This window comes from Ranitomeya imitator, chromosome 4 (assembly GCF_032444005.1).
Source record: "Ranitomeya imitator isolate aRanImi1 chromosome 4, aRanImi1.pri, whole genome shotgun sequence".
Taxonomy (NCBI): Eukaryota; Metazoa; Chordata; class Amphibia; order Anura; family Dendrobatidae; genus Ranitomeya; species Ranitomeya imitator.
In genome coordinates this window covers 527,113,838-527,133,478 of record NC_091285.1, presented here as the reverse complement: position 1 = coordinate 527,133,478, position 19,641 = coordinate 527,113,838, and the positions used below count along the sequence as shown (strand labels likewise).

Genomic DNA, 19,641 nt, shown 5'->3' with positions numbered 1-19,641 from the left:
GAGTTCCTTCAAAAACTGTGTACAAGTGGAACTAGAAGAATTGATGTGGCTTTGAAGGCAAAGGGCGGTAACACCAAATATTGATTTGATTTATATTTCTTTTTTGTTCATTCACTTTGAGTTTTGTTATTTGATAAAAAAAAACTATTAACACTATTTTTGAAAGAATTCTTATTCTGGACCATTTTTTCCACACCTGCCTAAAAATTTTGCACAGTACTGTGTAAGAAATGATATATTGCTAGTGTAGTGCCACCCTTATAAAATCCTAAAACCTGGATTATTTCCCATAGTTAAGCAGTTACAATACACAGTTAAATGAAAATGTTTGGGCACCCCTATTAATCTTAATGTTTTATAAAAATTGTTTTTTTTTGCAACAGCTATTTCAGTTTCATATATCTAATAACTGTTGGACACAGTAATGTTTCTGCCTTGAAATGAGGTTTATTGTACTAACAGAAAATGTGCAATCTGCATTCAAACAAAATTTGACAGGTGCATAAGTATGGGCACCCTTATCATTTTCTTGTTTTAAATACTCCTACCTACTTTTTACTGACTTACTAAAGCACTTTTTTTTTGGTTTTCTAACCTCATTGAGCTTTGAACTTCATAGCCAGGTGTATGCAAGCATGAGAAAAGCTACTTAAAGTGGCCACTTGCAAGTTGTTCTCCTGTTTGAATCTCCTCTGAAGAGTGGCATCATGGGCTCCTCAAAACAACTGTCTAATGATCTGAAAACAAAGATTATTCAACATAGTTGTTCAGGGGAAGGATACAAAAAGCTGTCTCAGAGATTTAACCTGTCAATTTCCACTGTGAGGAACATAGTAAGGAAATGGAAGAACACAGGTACAGTTCTTGTTAAGGCCAGAAGTGGCAGGCCAAGAAAACAAAACTGTGAATAAAAAGACAAAATTACTATCCAAAACATAACAGACATAAACCACAAAAGACACACAATATTAAAATTCACAGTTTTGTTCTAATTTTATTATCATCCCCTTGATGTGTGAAATGCATAACCACCTGGGCCATATAGTTATGCTGGAAATAACATTCTAGGAGCAGGAAGTGGAAATTCGGAGGATGGGCTGAACTGTATCACGCTATAATTAACTACTTCAATAATATCACTGATTATGTTATGTTTATATTTATTTTGGTTTATATTTATTTAATTATTTTTGTCAATTAATATTTAGGTATTGTATAATTATTTTTAGACACGTACACAGTTGTTGAATATAATTATTAGTATATATGATGTGTTTCACTGTATTTACTGTAAAATTGTACATTTTTTATATATGTTACACTTATCAGTTTGTCTGACCCGACCTCTGATCTGACATCTTCTATTGCTTCACCGGATCCTGTAGTGCGCATGTCTGATGTGGCACGGCCTGGAGCATTGCCAAGGGCGAATTGGGATGACACATGCGTTCCAATGACATTATATCGTCATGGACGCTGACACGCAGTGTTGCCCCTCCCGCCAGAAGTGATGCGTACCACGGCGTGCAGGACAGAGGACATGCGCCGACTATACAGTTTCCGGCGCGGATTGTTATTTAGTGCGCATGTCTGATGTGGCACGGCCTGTAGCATTGCCAGGGGCGAGTTGGGACGACACATGCGTTCCAATGACGTCACATCGTCATGGACGCTGACACGCAGTGTTGCCCCTCCCGCCGGAAGTGATGCATACTACGGCGTGCAGGTCAGAGATATGCGCCGACTATACAGCTTCCGGCGCTGACTGCTATTTAACCCCGGCCCTATCACACAATACCACCGCACCTTGAAGAAGAACTGCGAAACGCGCGTCGGTGGCGGTGCAACACAGACCCGGTCTTTTACCACATGATGGGTAAGCCCCCTTAAAGAGTACTATCACTCTATTGGGCTACAAGTGTGTAGCAATCTCCAATCCCTGACTTTAGTGGGTATACATTATTGGGGAAGCTTCCCATCCAAATTTAGAGCACTATGCACTTTACGTTGTGATATATGATTGTGCCGGTGTAACTGTGACTACCCTAACCCTCTAATTATGTAATGTTGTTATACATGTTTCTACAAGTGATGTAATAAAGTACTATATACGTTTATATGAAATATCTGGACTGAGTACTCCTAGTTTCTTCTGGGTTTATGCAATTGGTTGGAGTGTCCTTTTGATGTTATATGGCCTGTGATACGTGGTTCGTATTTACGGATCCTATGGGCTGTGGTAGAAGTAGAGTGTTCTATCTGGTTTGGTTTTATACGATTGTTTTCTGTGTTTTCACAGCTACCAATAAGGAACACATGGATTTCCGTGAACGTGAAAAAGCGTGGCAAACAGAGCTTGATAAAGTTTTTAATGAGGGTTCGGGTGGTGGTTTGGAATCCAGGACTGGTGATGCTGCCATACTTACTGTGAAATATAAAGAACTTTTAAATAGACGTACAAGATTATGGTGGAATAAGGCATTCCTGCAGAGATATTTAACATGTGGTCTGATACCAAGGGGTCTAAGGATCCAAGTGTTTCCCTCATTTGTTGTGAGTGACATGGATTTTGTTGCACAATGGGAAGATGCGGCCTCAACGTGCTCTAAGAAATTTATGGATTTATTGTTTAAATCAAATGAAAAACAACTAGACGAATTAGACGTAGAAATTGGGGCTATACAGGATGAGATTAACAAACAACTGAATGTGGAGATGATAACTAAATTTAAGACAGAGCTGGATTTGCTCCTAAAAAAATGGGAGACAGAAATTGTTCAGAGGAAAACCAAAAAGTATCAGCGTGATCTGACTGATCGACAACAAAATCAGGTGTATAGATGGCGGAGCCGTCACCCTGTGGGTAACAGGGCAATCTCCAGAGGTAGATCTACCTCGATATCATCAGTATCTTCGGCTGAAGAAACAGGGCATAATATGGAGTTTGTGAGATCCTTTGGCGACAGAAGGGAAATCACAAAGGATGGTCGATGGAAAGGGGGAAGATTCAGTAACAAACGTAAAAACATGGTGTCACCTAAAAGTGACAAGAAGGCCCGCCCTAATACACTTGAGGTAATTAATCTCTCCTCACATATTTTGTCAGAACCACAAAAACGTGTCCTTGAATTGGGGTTATCTTTCGCACCAGTTAACAACTTTGACTTTTTTGTAGCAATAAAAGATCTACATCTATTTTCTCGTAAGATCATCTTAAAAAGACTGCATACACGGCTCTCACCCAGTCACGAGATGAATCATGATGAGGCAGAAACCTTACGTATATTGGAGGAGCTCGAGAGTGAGGCAAATAATGATTCGGTGAGTACACCAATGCCCCCGATTTCGGCCAGATGCGCCACGTTTCCCCCTTTGTCACTATGCCCACAGGTGGATATCTTCACCCGCTTAGTCATGGAAGACTTTAAGGCTATTAATAACTATAAGAAACGGGATAATTTAAGCCCAGTACAAAGGGGAGCCTTGGAGGAGATTAGAACCTGGGACGATGTGCAGATTAAGCCAGCTGACAAAGGGGGAAATGTGGTGATCTGGCCTGTTGAAAAGTATGAGAAGGAGGCTATGCGGCAGCTTAAGAGCAAGGAGACTTATACACAACTGCCTCAGAGCCCCTTGTCCAAATTTCAAATTCAGTTGAATAACATCTTAGAGATTGCTTATGAGAGGGGGATCATCACAAAAAAAGTGCTGGGCGGTCTGTTGGTACCCACTCCGGTAATCCCTACGTTTTATATCCTCCCCAAGGTCCACAAAGATCCAGTCAATCCTCCTGGTCGTCCCATTGTCTCTGGCATAGGGGGGTTGTGTGATCCAATTTGCAAATTTATTGAGTACTATCTGCATCCACAGGTGGAGACACTTCCCTCCTATGTCAGGGACACTAATGATATCTTAAGACGTCTGGATGGTCTGTTCGTGGACGCGGATATGGTATTGGTTACGGCGGATGTGGAGTCACTCTACACTAGCATCCGCCACGAGGACGGCTTGAGGGCATCCAGATTCTTCCTTGAAAACAGTAATTTGGATGCTGATGTACGTGAGTTGGTGTTGGAGCTGTTGGAGTTCGTCCTGACTCATAATTTTTTTACTTTTAAAGATCGTTTTTTTCTGCAGAAACAGGGGACTGCTATGGGGGCGGCCTGTGCGCCATCCTATGCAAATTTGTTTTTGGGATTTTGGGAGAGGGAGATCTTTTCTGATGGCGCACATGCCGCCCCCGAAATTATGGGATGGTACAGGTACATCGATGATGTCCTGTTCATCTGGCAGGGCCCAATAGCAGATCTGCAGAAATTTATGTCAGGACTGAACCAAAACGGCTCCAACATCCACCTCACTTACACGTTTAATCAGCGTGAAATTACATTTTTGGATGTCATGCTAAAAGTCCAATATAATGGCTTGATTCATACCGATTTATATCGGAAGGAGACGTCTGTGAATGCCCTCTTGCATGCGTCCTCGTCACATCCGCGGTCCACGATCAGATCCATACCAGTAGGACAGTTTTTACGAGCCAGGAGGATTTGCACCACGGACCAAGCCTTTGAGGAGCAGGCTGTGGACCTTGGGGAGAGATTTGCCCAAAGGGGTTATAGTAGGAGAAATGTAAAGAGAGGATACTTAAGAGCAAAGAAAGAGCAGAGAAATGATTTATTGGCACAGAGAAGAGGGAGAGAGAGATCTAAAAGTGAGGGAGAACTTAGATTTATCTCCACATTCAATCACAAGTGGGATACCATGAGATCCATATTGGACCGTCATTGGCCGATACTAAAAACTGACCCTGTCCTGTGGGGATGCCTACCACATAGACCTCTGATGACCGCACGGAGGAGTCGAAACCTTAGAGACATTGTAGTAAAAAGCCATTATATACAGAAACAACCTAATATTTTTGGAGTTGGTAATCCCAGAACGGGCTTCTACCCATGTGGTGGATGTTTGGCTTGTAGGAATTTGAGACGTGCCACATCCTTCATGTCATCGGACGGAAAGAAGGAATATACTATAAGGGACCACATTACCTGTACCACAATGAATGTAGTGTATTATGCAGTGTGCCCCTGCAATTTGGTGTATGTAGGTCTTACGTCCAGAGAGCTGCGTGTTCGCATACGCGAGCATGTGAGGGACATAAAGGCCGCACGTGACATGGAGGATGTGGCTACGTTGAAACCAATTCCAAAACATTTTCGTCTCAAGCATAATAGTAATCCAGATGGCTTTATGGCTTGGGGGATCGACAGAATCCGTATGGGCATCAGGGGTGGTGACGTAAGGCGCCTGCTGGCCCAGAGGGAGTGCCGGTGGATCACGGTACTTAATACCGTGGCGCCGGCAGGCCTGAATGAACAGGTGAGCTTTGGCTCATTTTTGTAAGTTTTTGTGCAGCATCCCAGTCTTGGTTTTTAATATTGTGTGTCTTTTGTGGTTTATGTCTGTTATGTTTTGGATAGTAATTTTGTCTTTTTATTCACAGTTTTGTTCTAATTTTATTATCATCCCCTTGATGTGTGAAATGCATAACCACCTGGGCCATATAGTTATGCTGGAAATAACATTCTAGGAGCAGGAAGTGGAAATTCGGAGGATGGGCTGAACTGTATCACGCTATAATTAACTACTTCAATAATATCACTGATTATGTTATGTTTATATTTATTTTGGTTTATATTTATTTAATTATTTTTGTCAATTAATATTTAGGTATTGTATAATTATTTTTAGACACGTACACAGTTGTTGAATATAATTATTAGTATATATGATGTGTTTCACTGTATTTACTGTAAAATTGTACATTTTTTATATATGTTACACTTATCAGTTTGTCTGACCCGACCTCTGATCTGACATCTTCTATTGCTTCACCGGATCCTGTAGTGCGCATGTCTGATGTGGCACCGCCTGGAGCATTGCCAAGGGCGAATTGGGATGACACATGCGTTCCAATGACGTTATATCGTCATGGACGCTGACACGCAGTGTTGCCCCTCCCGCCGGAAGTGATGCGTACCACGGCGTGCAGGACAGAGGACATGCGCCGACTATACAGTTTCCGGCGCGGATTGTTATTTAGTGCGCATGTCTGATGTGGCACGGCCTGTAGCATTGCCAGGGGCGAGTTGGGACGACACATGCGTTCCAATGACGTCACATTGTCATGGACGCTGACACGCAGTGTTGCCCCTCCCGCCGGAAGTGATGCATACTACGGCGTGCAGGTCAGAGATATGCGCCGACTATACAGCTTCCGGCGCTGACTGCTATTTAACCCCGGCCCTATCACACAATACCACCGCACCTTGAAGAAGAACTGCGAAACGCGCGTCGGTGGCGGTGCAACACAGACCCGGTCTTTTACCACATGATGGGTAAGCCCCCTTAAAGAGTACTATCACTCTATTGGGCTACAAGTGTGTAGCAATCTCCAATCCCTGACTTTAGTGGGTATACATTATTGGGGAAGCTTCCCATCCAAATTTAGAGCACTATGCACTTTACGTTGTGATATATGATTGTGCCGGTGTAACTGTGACTACCCTAACCCTCTAATTATGTAATGTTGTTATACATGTTTCTACAAGTGATGTAATAAAGTACTATATACGTTTATATGAAATATCTGGACTGAGTACTCCTAGTTTCTTCTGGGTTTATGCAATTGGTTGGAGTGTCCTTTTGATGTTATATGGCCTGTGATACGTGGTTCGTATTTACGGATCCTATGGGCTGTGGTAGAAGTAGAGTGTTCTATCTGGTTTGGTTTTATAATACAAGAGAAGATAGTATTCTGCTACAGATGGATCTGAATAAGTTGGAAGGTGGCAGATGAGGTTTAACAATGATAAATGTAAGGTTATACACATGGGAAGAAGGAATCAATGTCACCATTACACACTGAATGGGAAACCACTGGGTAAATCTGACAGGGAGAAGGACTTGGGGATCCTAGTTAATGATAAACTTACTTGGAGCAGCCAGTGCCAGGCAGCAGCTGCCAAGGCAAACAGGATCATGGGGTGCATTAACCCCTCTGTGACCTTAGACGTACTATCCCGTCGAGGTGCCCTGGGCTTATCTGACCCTGGACGGGATAGTACGTCATAGCCGATCGGCCGCGCTCACGGGGGGAGCGCGGCCGATCGCGGCCGGGTGTCAGCTGCTTATCGCAGCTGACATCCGGCACTATGTGCCAGGAGCGGTCAAGGACCGCCCCCGGCACATTAACCCCTGGCACACCGCGATCAAAGATGATCGCGATGTGCCGGCGGTGCAGGGAAGCACCGCGCAGGGAGGGGGCTCCCTGCGGGCTTCCCTGAGCCCCCCGCAGCAACGCGATGTGATCGCGTTGCTGCGAGGGTCTCCTCACCTCCCTCCCTGCTCGAGCCCCGGATCCAAGATGGCCGCGGATCCGGGTCCTGCAGGGAAGGAGGTGGCTTCACAGAGCCTGCTTAGAGCAGGCACTGTGAAGGCTGCAGCGCTGCATGTCAGATCAGTGATCTGACAGAGTGCTGTGCAAACTGTCAGATCACTGATCTGTGATGTCCCCCCCTGGGACAAAGTAAAAAAGTAAAAAAAAAATTTTCCAAATGTGTAAAAAAAATAAAAAAAAATATTCCAAAATAATGAAAAAAAAAAAAAATATTATTCCCATAAATACATTTCTTCATCTAAATAAAAAAAAAAAAACAATAAAAGTACACATATTTAGTATCGCCGCGTCCGTAACGACCCGACCTATAAAACTGTCCCACTAGTTAACCCCTTCAGTAAACACCGTAAGAAAAAAAAAAAAAAAACGAGGCAAAAAACAACGCTTTATTATCATACCGCCGAACAAAAAGTGGAATAACACGCGATCAAAAGGACAGATATAAATAACCATGGTACCGCTGAAAGCGTCATATTGTCCCGCAAAAAAAGAGCCGCCATACAGCATCATCAGCAAAAAAATAAAAAAGTTATAGTCCTGAGAATGAAGCGATGCAAAAATAATTATTTTTTCTGTAAAATAGTTTTTATCGTATAAAAGCGCCAAACCATAAAAAAATGATATAAATGAGGTATCGCCGTAATCGTACTGACCCGAAGAATAAAACTGATTTATCAATTTTACCAAACGCGGAACGGTATAAACGCCTCCCCCAATAGAAATTCATGAATAGCTGGCTTTTGGTCATTCTTCCTCACAAAAATCGGAATAAAAAGCGATAAAAAAATATCACGTGCCCAAAAATGTTTTCAATAAAAACGTCAACTCGTCCCGCAAAAAACAAGACCTCACATGACTCTGTGGACCAAAATATGGAAAAATTATAGCTCTCAAAATGTGGTATTGCAAAAAATATTTTTTGCAATAAAAAGGGTCTTTCAGTGTGTGACGGCTGCCAATCATAAAAATCCGTTAAAAAACTCGCTATAAAAGTAAATCAAACCCCCCTTCATCACCCCCTTAGTTAGGGAAAAATAAAAAAAAATGTATTTATTTCCATTTTCCCATTAGGGCTAGGGTTAGGGCTAGGATTAGGGTTAGGGCTAGGGTTAGGGCTAGGGTTAGGGCTAGGGTTAGGGCTAGGGTTAGGGTTAGGGCTAGGGTTAGGGCTAGGGTTAGGGTTAGGGCTAGAGTTAGGGCTAGGGTTAGGGCTAGGGTTAGGGCTAGGGTTAGGGTTAGGGCTAGGGTTAGGGCTAGGGTTAGGGCTAGGGTTAGGGTTAGGGTTAGGGCTAGGGTTAGGGTTAGGGTTGGGGCTACAGTTAGGGTTGGGGCTAAAGTTAGGGTTAGGGTTTAGATTACATTTACAGTTGGGAATAGGGTTGGGATTAGGGTTAGGGGTGTGTCAGGGTTAGAGGTGTGGTTAGGGTTACCGTTGGAATTAGGGTTAGGGGTGTGTTTAGATTAGGGTTTCAGTTATAATTGGGGGGGTTTCCACTGTTTCGGCACATCAGGGGCTCTCCAAACACGACATGGCGTCCGATCTCAATTCCAGCCAATTCTGCGTTGAAAAAGTAAAACAGTGCTCCTTCCCTTCCGAGCTCTCCTGTGTGCCCAAACAGGGGTTTACCCCAACATATGGGGTATCAGCGTACTCAGGACAAATTGGACAACAACTTTTGTGGACCAATTTCTCCTGTTACCCTTGGGAAAATACAAAACTGGGGGCTAAAAAATAATTTTTGTGGGAAAACAAAAAAATTTTTTATTTCACGGCTCTGCGTTATAAACTGTAGTGAAACACTTGGGGGTTCAAAGTTCTCACAACACATCTAGATAAGTTCATTGAGGGGTCTAGTTTCCAATATGGGGTCACTTGTGGGGGGTTTCTACTGTTTAGGTACATTAGGGGCTCTGCAAACGCAATGTGACGCCTGCAGACCAATCCATCTAACTCTGCATTCCAAATGATGCTCCTTCCCTTCCGAGCCCTCCCATGCGCCCAAACGGTGGTTCCCCCCCACATATCGGGTATCAGCGTACTCAGGACAAATTGGACAACAACTTTTGGGGTCCAATTTCTCCTGTTACCCTAGGGAAAATACAAAACTGGGGGCTAAAAAATAATTTTTGTGGGAAAAAAATTTTGTTTTATTTTTATGGCTCTGCATTATAAACTTCTGTGAAGCCCTTGGTGGGTCAAAGTGCTCACCACACATCCAGATAAGTTCCTTAGGGGGTCTACTTTCCAAAATGGTGTCACTTGTGGGGGGTTTCAATGTTTAGGCACATCAGTGGCTCTCCAAACGCAACATGGCGTCCCATCTCAATTCCTGTCAATTTTGCATTGAAAAGTCAAACGGCGCTCCTTCCCTTCCGAGCTCTCCCATGCGCCCAAACAGTGGTTTACTGCCACATATGGGGTATCAGCGTACTCGGGACAAATTGGACAACAACTTTTGAGGTCCAATTTCTTCTCTTACCCTTGGAAAAATAAAAAATTGGGGGCAAAAATATAATTTTTGTGAAAAAATATGATTTTTTATTTTTACGGTTCTGCATTATAAACTTCTGTGAAGCACTTGGTGGGTCAAAGTGCTCACCACACCTCTAGATAAGTTCCTTAGGGGGTCTACTTTCCAAAATGGTGTCACTTGTGGGGGGTTTCAATGTTTAGGCACATCAGTGGCTCTCCAAACGCAACATGGCGTCCCATCTCAATTCCTGTCAATTTTGCATTGAAAAGTCAAATAGCGCTCCTTCCCTTCCGAGCTCTCCCATGCGCCCAAACAGTGGTTTACTGCCACATATGGGGTATCAGCGTACTCAGGACAAATTGGACAACAACTTTTTGGGTCCAATTTCTCCTGTTACCCTTGGTAAAATAAAACAAATTGGAGCTGAAGTAAATTTTTTGTGTAAAAAAGTTAAATGTTCATTTTTATTTAAACATTCCAAAAATTCCTATTAAACACCTGAAGGGTTAATAAACTTCTTGAATGTGGTTTTGAGCACCTTGAGGGGTGCAGTTTTTAGAATGGTGTCACACTTGGGCATTTTCTATCATATAGACCCCTCAAAATGACTTCAAATGAGACGTGGTCCCTAAAAAAAAATGGTGTTGTAAAAATGAGAAATTGCTGGTCAACTTTTAACCCTTATAACTCCCTAACAAAAAAAAAAATTGGTTCCAAAATTATGCTGATGTAAAGGAGACATGTGGGAAATGTTACTTATTAAGTATTTTGTGTGACATATCTCTGTGATTTAATTGCATAAAAATTCAAAGTTTGAAAATTGCGAAATTTTCAAAATTTTCGCCAAATTTCCGTTTTTTTCACAAATAAACGCAGGTACTATCAAAGAAATTTTACCACTATCATGAAGTACAATATGTCACGAGAAAACAATGTCAGAATCACCAGGATCCGTTGAAGCGTTTCGGAGTTATAACCTCATAAAGGGACAGTGGTCAGAATTGTAAAAATTGGCCTGGTCATTAACGTGCAAACCACCCTTGGGGGTAAAGGGGTTAAAAGAGGTCTGGATACACATGATGAGAGCATTATACTGCCTCTGTACAAATCCCTAGTTAGACCGCACATGGAGTACTGTGTCCAGTTTTGGGCACCGGTGCTCAGGAAGGATATAATGGAACTAGAGAGAGTACAAAGGAGAGCAACAAAATTAATAAAGGGGATGGGAGAACTACAATACCCAGATAGATTAGCGAAATTAGGATTATTTAGTCTAGAAAAAAGACGACTGAGGGGCGATCTAATAACCATGTATAAGTATATAAGGGGACAATACAAATATCTCGCTGAGGATCTGTTTATACCAAGGAAGGTGACGGGCACAAGGGGGCATTCTTTGCGTCTGGAGGAGAGAAGGTTTTTCCACCAACATAGAAGAGGATTCTTTACTGTTAGGGCAGTGGGAATCTGGAATTGCTTGCCTGAGGAGGTGGTGATGGCGAACTCAGTCGAGGGGTTCAAGAGAGGCCTGGATGTCTTCCTGGAGCAGAACAATATTGTATCATACAATTAGGTTCTGTAGAAGGACGTAGATCTGGGGATTTATTATGATGGAATATAGGCTGAACTGGATGGACAAATGTCTTTTTTCGGCCTTACTAACTATGTTACTAACTATGTTACTATTTCAGTAGGCCAACATTTTGGATTTTAAAATCATTTGTCAAGCTGGTGTTATAAAGTATTCCAATTTACTGAGATAATGACTTTTGAGTTTTCATTGTCTGTAAACCATAATCATCAACATTAACAGAAATAAACACTTGAAATAGATCACTCTGTTTGTAATGACTCTATATAATAGATGAATTACACTTTTTGTATTGAAGAACTGAAATAAATTAACTTTGTGATGATATTCTAATTTTGTGAGAAGCACCTGTGCATGCTTGTAAATCATAATAATAATAATGTTATTTATATAGTGCCAACATATTCCGCAGCACTTTACAACTTAGCGGTGGCATATACAGACAATAAACTCAATAAAAGGTAAGACCGCTTAAATAGTTACATTAGGAGTGAGAGCCCTGCACGCAAGCTTACAATCAAACAGTAATATTATTGTATTATCGTTAATGGCACCAGCTTTCTTCAAGCTTCCCATCCACAGGTCTCTGCACGCCTTGTAATTCTTTTCATTTCAATAAACCACTTTAAGCAGCAATGTTTCCAAAACTATGTTAGTTATGTTGGGAATTGAATTGGTTGCTGCAGGGCAAATGTTTGAACTGAGAAAACAGAAAAAGCAATTTATCGGCACATAACGGTTTTCTGCATGCATTATAAGAGTAGAGTGTTAATAGGAGAAAGCTTGAAATATGTTTAGACTCTGATAAAGAAAAATGAAAATGATTAATAATCCATAATGGATATAAATGTATAGATTAATAGAGATTAGTGATAGATTTCACCATAGGGGTGGAGCCGCATATTCATCACTGTAATGGGCGGCCCCACGTGACCGCTCATACAGGAGAAGGTGCGGCGAGGACAGGACGCTGCGAGGGAGTCGGGTGAGTATTTTATTAACAGCGGGCGGGCGCACAGGAGGTGGGAGGGGGGTGGGGACATGGAACTTAATTTTAAACACGAAAAAAAAAAAAAAAGGATTTTTCATATCTTCTCTCGAGCAAACGCTGCTGGACAGAAGATATGAATGGCGGCTTCAGCACCAGATGCAGGGGACATCGCTTATCTCTAGCGCTGTCTCCTGCACGCTCCATGTGGTACCCAGTCGGCACACGGGCGGCACACGTGTGCCGCACGTGTGCCACACGGATGGCCTACGTGAGCTCACGGACACACGGACACGAATAATTCCGGTACCGATTTTTCCGGTACCGGATCTGGACGTGTGAGATTGGCCGAAGACAGAATAATAGACCCTTCACTTCCCACGATACCTATCAATCTTCAGCATTTGTGACTTAGACACAGTAGCTCTTTTATGCCACCCGGTAGAGACGTTCATAGCTCTGATGGACTACATAACATTGCTAAGAAAACATAAGCGTTTTTGCAAAAAAAAAATCAAACCATCCTTGTTTTTAATGTTTTACCCAAAAATCATAAACGACTCAATAAACTTGCAGGAAGACCTATAGTCGCTTCAACCGATTCAATATTATCAGCACTGGCCATACTATTAGATAGAGTCTTAATCCCACTTATTAACCCCTATCTGACCTTGGACGGGATAGTACGTCCAAGGTCAGATCCCCTGCTTTGATGCAGGGCTCCGCTGTGAGCCCGCATCAAAGCCGGGACATGTCAGCTGTTTTTAACAGCTGACATGTGCCCGTAATAGGCGCGGGCAGAATCGCGATCTGCCCGCACCTATTAACTAGTTAAATGCCGCTGTCAAACGCAGACAGCGGCATTTAACTACCGCATCCGGCCGGGCGGCCGGAAATGACGTCATCGCCGACCCCCGTTACATGATCGGGGGTCGGCGATGCGTCTCCATTGTAACCATAGAGGTCCTTGAGACCTCTATGGTTACTGAACGCCGGTGGCTGTGAGCGCCCCCCTGTGGTCGGCGCTCACAGCACACCTGCATTTCTGCTACATAGCAGCGATCAGCAGATCGCTGCAATGTAGCAGAGCCGATCGTGCTGTGCCTGCTTCTAGCCTCCCATGGAGGCTATTGAAGCATGGCAAAAGTAAAAAAAAAAAAGTTGAAAAAAATGTTAAAAAAATAAAAAAAATATAAAAGTTTAAATCACTTCCCTTTTGCCCCAAACAAAATAAATGAATTAAAAAAAATATAAAATCTACACATATTTGGTATCGCCACGCTCAGAATCGCCCAATCTATCAACTAAAAAAACGCATTAACCTGATCGCTAAACGGCGTAGCGGGAAAAAAATTCAAAACGCCAGAATTACGTTTTTTTGGTCGCCACGACATTGCATTAAAATGCAATAACGGGCGATCAAAAGAACGTATCTGCACCTAAATGCTATAATTAAAAACGTCATCTCGGCACGCAAAAAATAAGCCCTCAACCGACCCCAGATCACGAAAAATGGAGACGCTACGGGTATCGGAAAATGGCGCAATTTTTTTTTTTTACCAAAGTTTGGAATTTTTTTTCACCACTTAGATAAAAAATAACCTAGTGACGTTAGGTGTCTATGAACTCGTAATGACCTGGAGAATCATAATGGCAGGTCAGTTTTAGCATTTAGTGAACCTAGCAAAAAAGCCAAACAAAAAACAAGTGTGGGATTGCACTTTTTTTGCAATTTCACCGCACTTGGAATTTTTTTCCCGTTTTCTAGTACACGACATGCTAAAACCAATTACGTCGTTCAAAAGTACAACTCGTCCCGCAAAAAATAAGCCCTCACATGGCCAAATTGACGGAAAAATAAAAAAGTTATGGCTCTGGGAAGGAGGGGAGTGAAAAACGAACACGGAAAAACGAAAAATCCCAAGGTCATGAAGGGGTTAAACAGAGTACTTCTTTTCTCCTTAATACAGGGTCTTTTCTTACTTGCATAAAAAATCTTGCCAAATTACCAGATGAAGTAATCTTTGTAACTTGGGACATATCTAGCTTCTACTCCTTGATATCACATGCCAAAGATACAGTTGTGCTCAAAAGTTGACCTGTCATTGGCTACAGCAGAAAAAGTGAAGGTTCTGGAGTGGCCATCTCAGTCTCCTGACCTCAATATCATTGAGCCACTCTGGGGAGATCTCAAGTGTGCAGTTCATGCTAGACTGCCCTGGAAGATAGGCTCACCGACACAAAAAGAGGACTTAAAAAATCCTCCAAAAATTTTTCAAAAAAGTCACAGAGAAAGAAGCAGAGATGATTACCTGCTCAGGCCCTGGAACTTACAGAAACTGGAGGCTTTTTGCCAAGAAGAGTGGGCAGTGGCAGGTTTTACCATCTGAGAAAATATAGAACCTCATCCACAACTACCACAAAAGACTTCAAGCTGTCATTGATGTTAGATGGGCAATACACGGTATTAAGAAATGGAGTATGTGAATTTTTGGTCAGGGTCATTTGGATGTTTTGGGTTATCATTATGATTTAAAAAAGAGAAAACACAGTAGTTTGTCAATAAATGGCCCAACCACTAACCATGGTGTTATCATTCATATTCTCTTAAAAAAGGCTAAGAAAGCATAAATTCTGCCGGGGTATGTAAACTTTTGAGCACAACTGTATACAAGTGCTTCTCACAAAATTAGAATATCATCAAAAAGTTAATTTATTTCAGTTTTTCAATACAAAAAGTGAAATTCATATATTATATTGAAAAATATTTAGAATTGAGAGTCCTCAGTGGTTGATACCTTTATATCATATAGAGTCATTACAAACAGAGTGATCTATTTCAAGTGTTTATTTCTGTGTATGCTCAGGATTATGGCTTACAGCCAATAAAAACCCAAATGTTATTATCTCAATAAATTAGAATACTTTATAACACCAGCGTGACAAATGATTTTAAAATCCAAAATGTTGGCCCACTGAAATGTATGTTCAGTAAATGCACTCAATACTTGGTCGGGGCTCCTTTTGCATCAATTATTGCATCAATGTGGCATGGAGGCGATCAGTCCGTGGCACTGCTGAGGTGTTATGGAAGCCCAGGTTGCTTTAATAGCAGCCTTCAGCTTCTCTACATTGTTGAATCTGGTGTCTCTCATCTTCCTCTTGACAATACCCCATAGATTTTCTATGGGGTTAAGGTCAGGCGAGTTTGCTGGCCAATCAAGCACAGTGATACTGTTGTTTTTAAACCAGGTATTGGTAGCTTTGCCAGTGTGGACAAGCCCCAAGTCCTGCTGGAGAATGAAATTTCCATTTCGAAAAAGCTTGTTGGCAGAGGGAAGCATGAAGTGCTCTAAAATGTCCTGGTAGAGGGCTGTGCTGACTTTGGTCTTGATAAAACACAGTGTGCCTACACCAGCAGATAACATGGCTCCCCAAACCATCACTGATTGTGGAAACCTCACACTAGACCTCAAGCAACTTGGATTGTGTGCCTCTCCACTCTTCCTGCAGACTCTGGGACCTTGATTTCCAAATGAAATGCAAAATTTACTTTAATCGCAAAACAACAACTTGGACCACTGATCAAGAGTCCAGTTCTTTTTCTCCTTGGCCCAGGTAAGAGGCTTCTGGCATTGTCTATTGGTCATGAGTGGCTTGACACAAGGAATGTGACACTTGTAGCTCATGTCCTGGATACATCTGTGTGTGGCTGCTCTTGAAGCAATGACTCCAGCAGCAGTCCACTCCTTGTGAATCTCCCCAAAATTTTCTCTAAATACTTAAATCACCCATCATTCCCCATGAGATTGAACAAATGTCTGCTTCACGGCTAAGCTGTTTTTGCTATTAAACAACTACTGTTGTTGAACATGGTAACCCTAGGATGGAAGGAATTTAGCAAACTGATGTGTTAAAAAAGTTGGTATCCTAAGTCCATTCTACATAAAAAGTAAAGATAGCTGATTATATTGTAACTCCAATTTCACCCGATCTGCAGGGACAGGGGGAGTGGTCGTTCGCCCCCCCCCCCCCCCCCCCCGTGGCTATGATCGCTCTGATTGGCTGTTGAAAGTGAAACTGCCGATCAGAGCGATTTGTAATATTTCACCTAAAAAACTGGTGAAATATTACAATCCAGCCATGGCCGATGCTGCAATATCATCGGCCATGGCTGGAAACACTGATGTGCCCCCACCCCACCCCACCGATCGCCCCCCCAGCCCTCCGATCTGTGGTCCGCTCCCCTCCGTCCTGTGCTCCGCTCCCCCATCCTCCTGTCCACTCCCCCCGTGCTCCAATCCAACCCCCCACACTCCGATCCACCCCCCCGCACTCCGATCCACCCCCCGCACTGCGATCCACCCCCCTGTGCTCCAATCCACCCCCCCGTGCTCCAATCCACCCCCCCGTGTTGCGATCCACCTAACCATGCTCCGATCCACCCCCCGTGCTCCCCCCCACCCCATCATACTTACCGAGCCTCCCGGGGTCCGTCCGTCTTCTTTCCTGGGCGCCGCCATCTTCCAAAATGGCGGGCGCATGCACAGTAAAATCTCACAGTGATCAAAATACTAAATGACCCCCCCCCCCTTTGTCACCCCCATAGGTAGGGACAATAATAAAATAAATAATTTTTTTTTTCTTCCACTAAGGTTGGGATTAGGGTTATGGTTAGGGTTAGGGTTTCGGTATGTGCACACGTATTCTGGTCTTCTGCAGATTTTTCCGCAGCAGATTTGATAAATCCGCAGTGCTAAACTGCTGCGGATTTATCGCGGATTTACCGTGGTTTTTCTGCGCATTTCACTGCAGTTTTACAACTGCGGTTTACTATTGGAGCAGTTGTAAAACCGCTGCGGAATCCGCAGAAAGAAGTGACATGCTGCGGAATGTAAACCCCTGCGTTTCCATGCAGTTTTTCCGCAGCATGTGTACAGCGATTTTTTGTTTCCCATAGGTTTACATTGAACTGTAAACTCATGGGTGACTGCTGCGGATCAGCAGCATTTTCCGCAGCATGTGCACATACCTTTAGAATTAGGCTATGTGCACACTGTGCGGATTTGGCTGCGGATCCGCAGCAGATTGGCCACTGCGGATTCGCAGCAGAGTTCCATCAGGTTTACAGTACCAAGTAAACCTATGGAAAACCAAATCCGTTGTGCCCATGGTGCGGAAAATACAGCGCGGAAACGCTGCATTGTATTTTCCGCAGCATGTCAATTCTTTGTGCGGATTCCGCAGCGTTTTACACCTCTTCCTCAATAGGAATCTGCAGGTGAAATCCGCACAAAAAACACTGGAAATCCACGGTAAATCCACAGGTAAAACGCAGTGCCTTTTACCCACGGATTTTTCAAAAATGGTGCGGAAAAATCTCACGCGAATCCCCAACGTGGGCACATAGCCTTAGGGTTAGGGTTGGAATTAGGGTTGTGGTTAGGGTTGTGATTAGGGTTATGGCTACAGTTGGGATTAGGGTTAGGGGTGTGTTGGGGTTAGTGTTGGAGGTAGAATTGAGGGGTTTCCACTGTTTAGGCACATCAGGGGTCTCCAAATGCAACATGGCGCCACCATTGATTCCAGCCAATCTTGTATTCAAGAAGTCAAATGGTGCTCCCTCACTTCCGAGCCCCGACGTGTGCCCAAACAGTGGTTTACCCCCACATATGGGGTACCAGCATACTCAGGATAAACTGCGCAACAATTACTGGGGTCCAATTTCTCCTGTTACCCTTGTGAAAATAAAAAATTGCTTGCTAAAACATCATTTTTGAGGAAAGAAAAATTATTTTTTATTTTCACGGCTCTGCGTTGCAAACGTCTGTGAAGCACTTGGGGGTTCAAAGTGCTCACCACATATCTAGATAAGTTTTCATTCTAATTAACATTTTATGCAGACACCCACTACCTCTCATTTTTGTGTATCTGTGAAGTACCTTACACATACCGTACTATAAGATGCACTTTTTTCCTCAAGTTTTGAAGGAAAATGGGTAGGTGCATCTTATAATCTGGATGTAATATATATCCCGTAGAATGTAAATGCAAAAGGACAGGGTCCTCTCCCCTCTGTACCAATCTGTCATCGTAAATTTGTGTACTGTAAATGATATCTATAACCCTGTATGTAACCACTTTCTCATGTACAGCACCATGGAATTGATGGTGCTATATAAATACATATATATACTGTATATATATCCCCTACGTATTGGAGAGGAGCTACAGTGGCAGAGGAGCGGGTCACAGAAGGCAGGAGCTGGTAACACTGTGCCTGCTGTTAAAGAAAATGAATATTTACTGCTCCCCACACCCATAGTCCCTCCCATCTCTATGCACTGAAGCCGGCGCCGATAGGTGGGAGGGACTATGGCTGTGGAGAGCAATGAATATTATTTTTTTTTTAATAGCAGACACACTATTAGCCGCAGCCGTCGACTCCGACAGCCACTGGGCGATCCCTGCCAATGGTATGGAGAGCAGTGAAGATTCATTCTCTGTAATAGCAGGCACATGTGGTCGCCTAGCCGCTGCAAGAAGCCAGCGGCTGTGGCTAACAGTGTGCCTGCTATAAAAGAAGATGAATGTTCACTGCTCCCCACGACCATAGCCCAGGCGTGGATGCAGTAACTCTTCCAGAGGCTGACCTCAGCGTGTGAGGGCGAATTGCAGTGATCTAATGCGCTGCTAACATGCTGCAGACAGCTGCTGGAATCAAAACAGGACACCGCTGCAAGGGAGAGGAGGAAACGTATGTAGACTGGTCTATTTTTTGTATGCAGCGTGATGGGGGCCATGTACACCAGGATGGGGGACCATGTATATCAGTATGGGGGAGATGTATACAAGGATGTTGGATGGAAATCATGTATACCAAGATGGAATGAGCATGTATACCAGTATGGGGGGCCAAGTATAACAGGATGGGGATGAGGGGGCCATATATACCAGGATGGGGATGAGAGGGCCATGTATACCAGGGTGGGGATGGTGGCCATGTATACCAGGATGGGGATGATGGTCAGGTATACCAGGATGGGAGACCATGTAATACAGGAAGGGGGGCCATGTATACCTGAATGGGGACATATATATCAGGATGGTGGGCATATATATACCA

At 43.2% G+C, this 19,641-nt stretch overlaps 1 protein-coding gene across 1 annotated transcript in view; it reads right to left on the bottom strand.

The window, feature by feature from the left end:
* FES (FES proto-oncogene, tyrosine kinase) overlaps positions 1 to 19,641 on the bottom strand; it is a 259,267-nt gene that overhangs the window by 233,614 nt on the left and 6,012 nt on the right. The window lies entirely within an intron of this gene.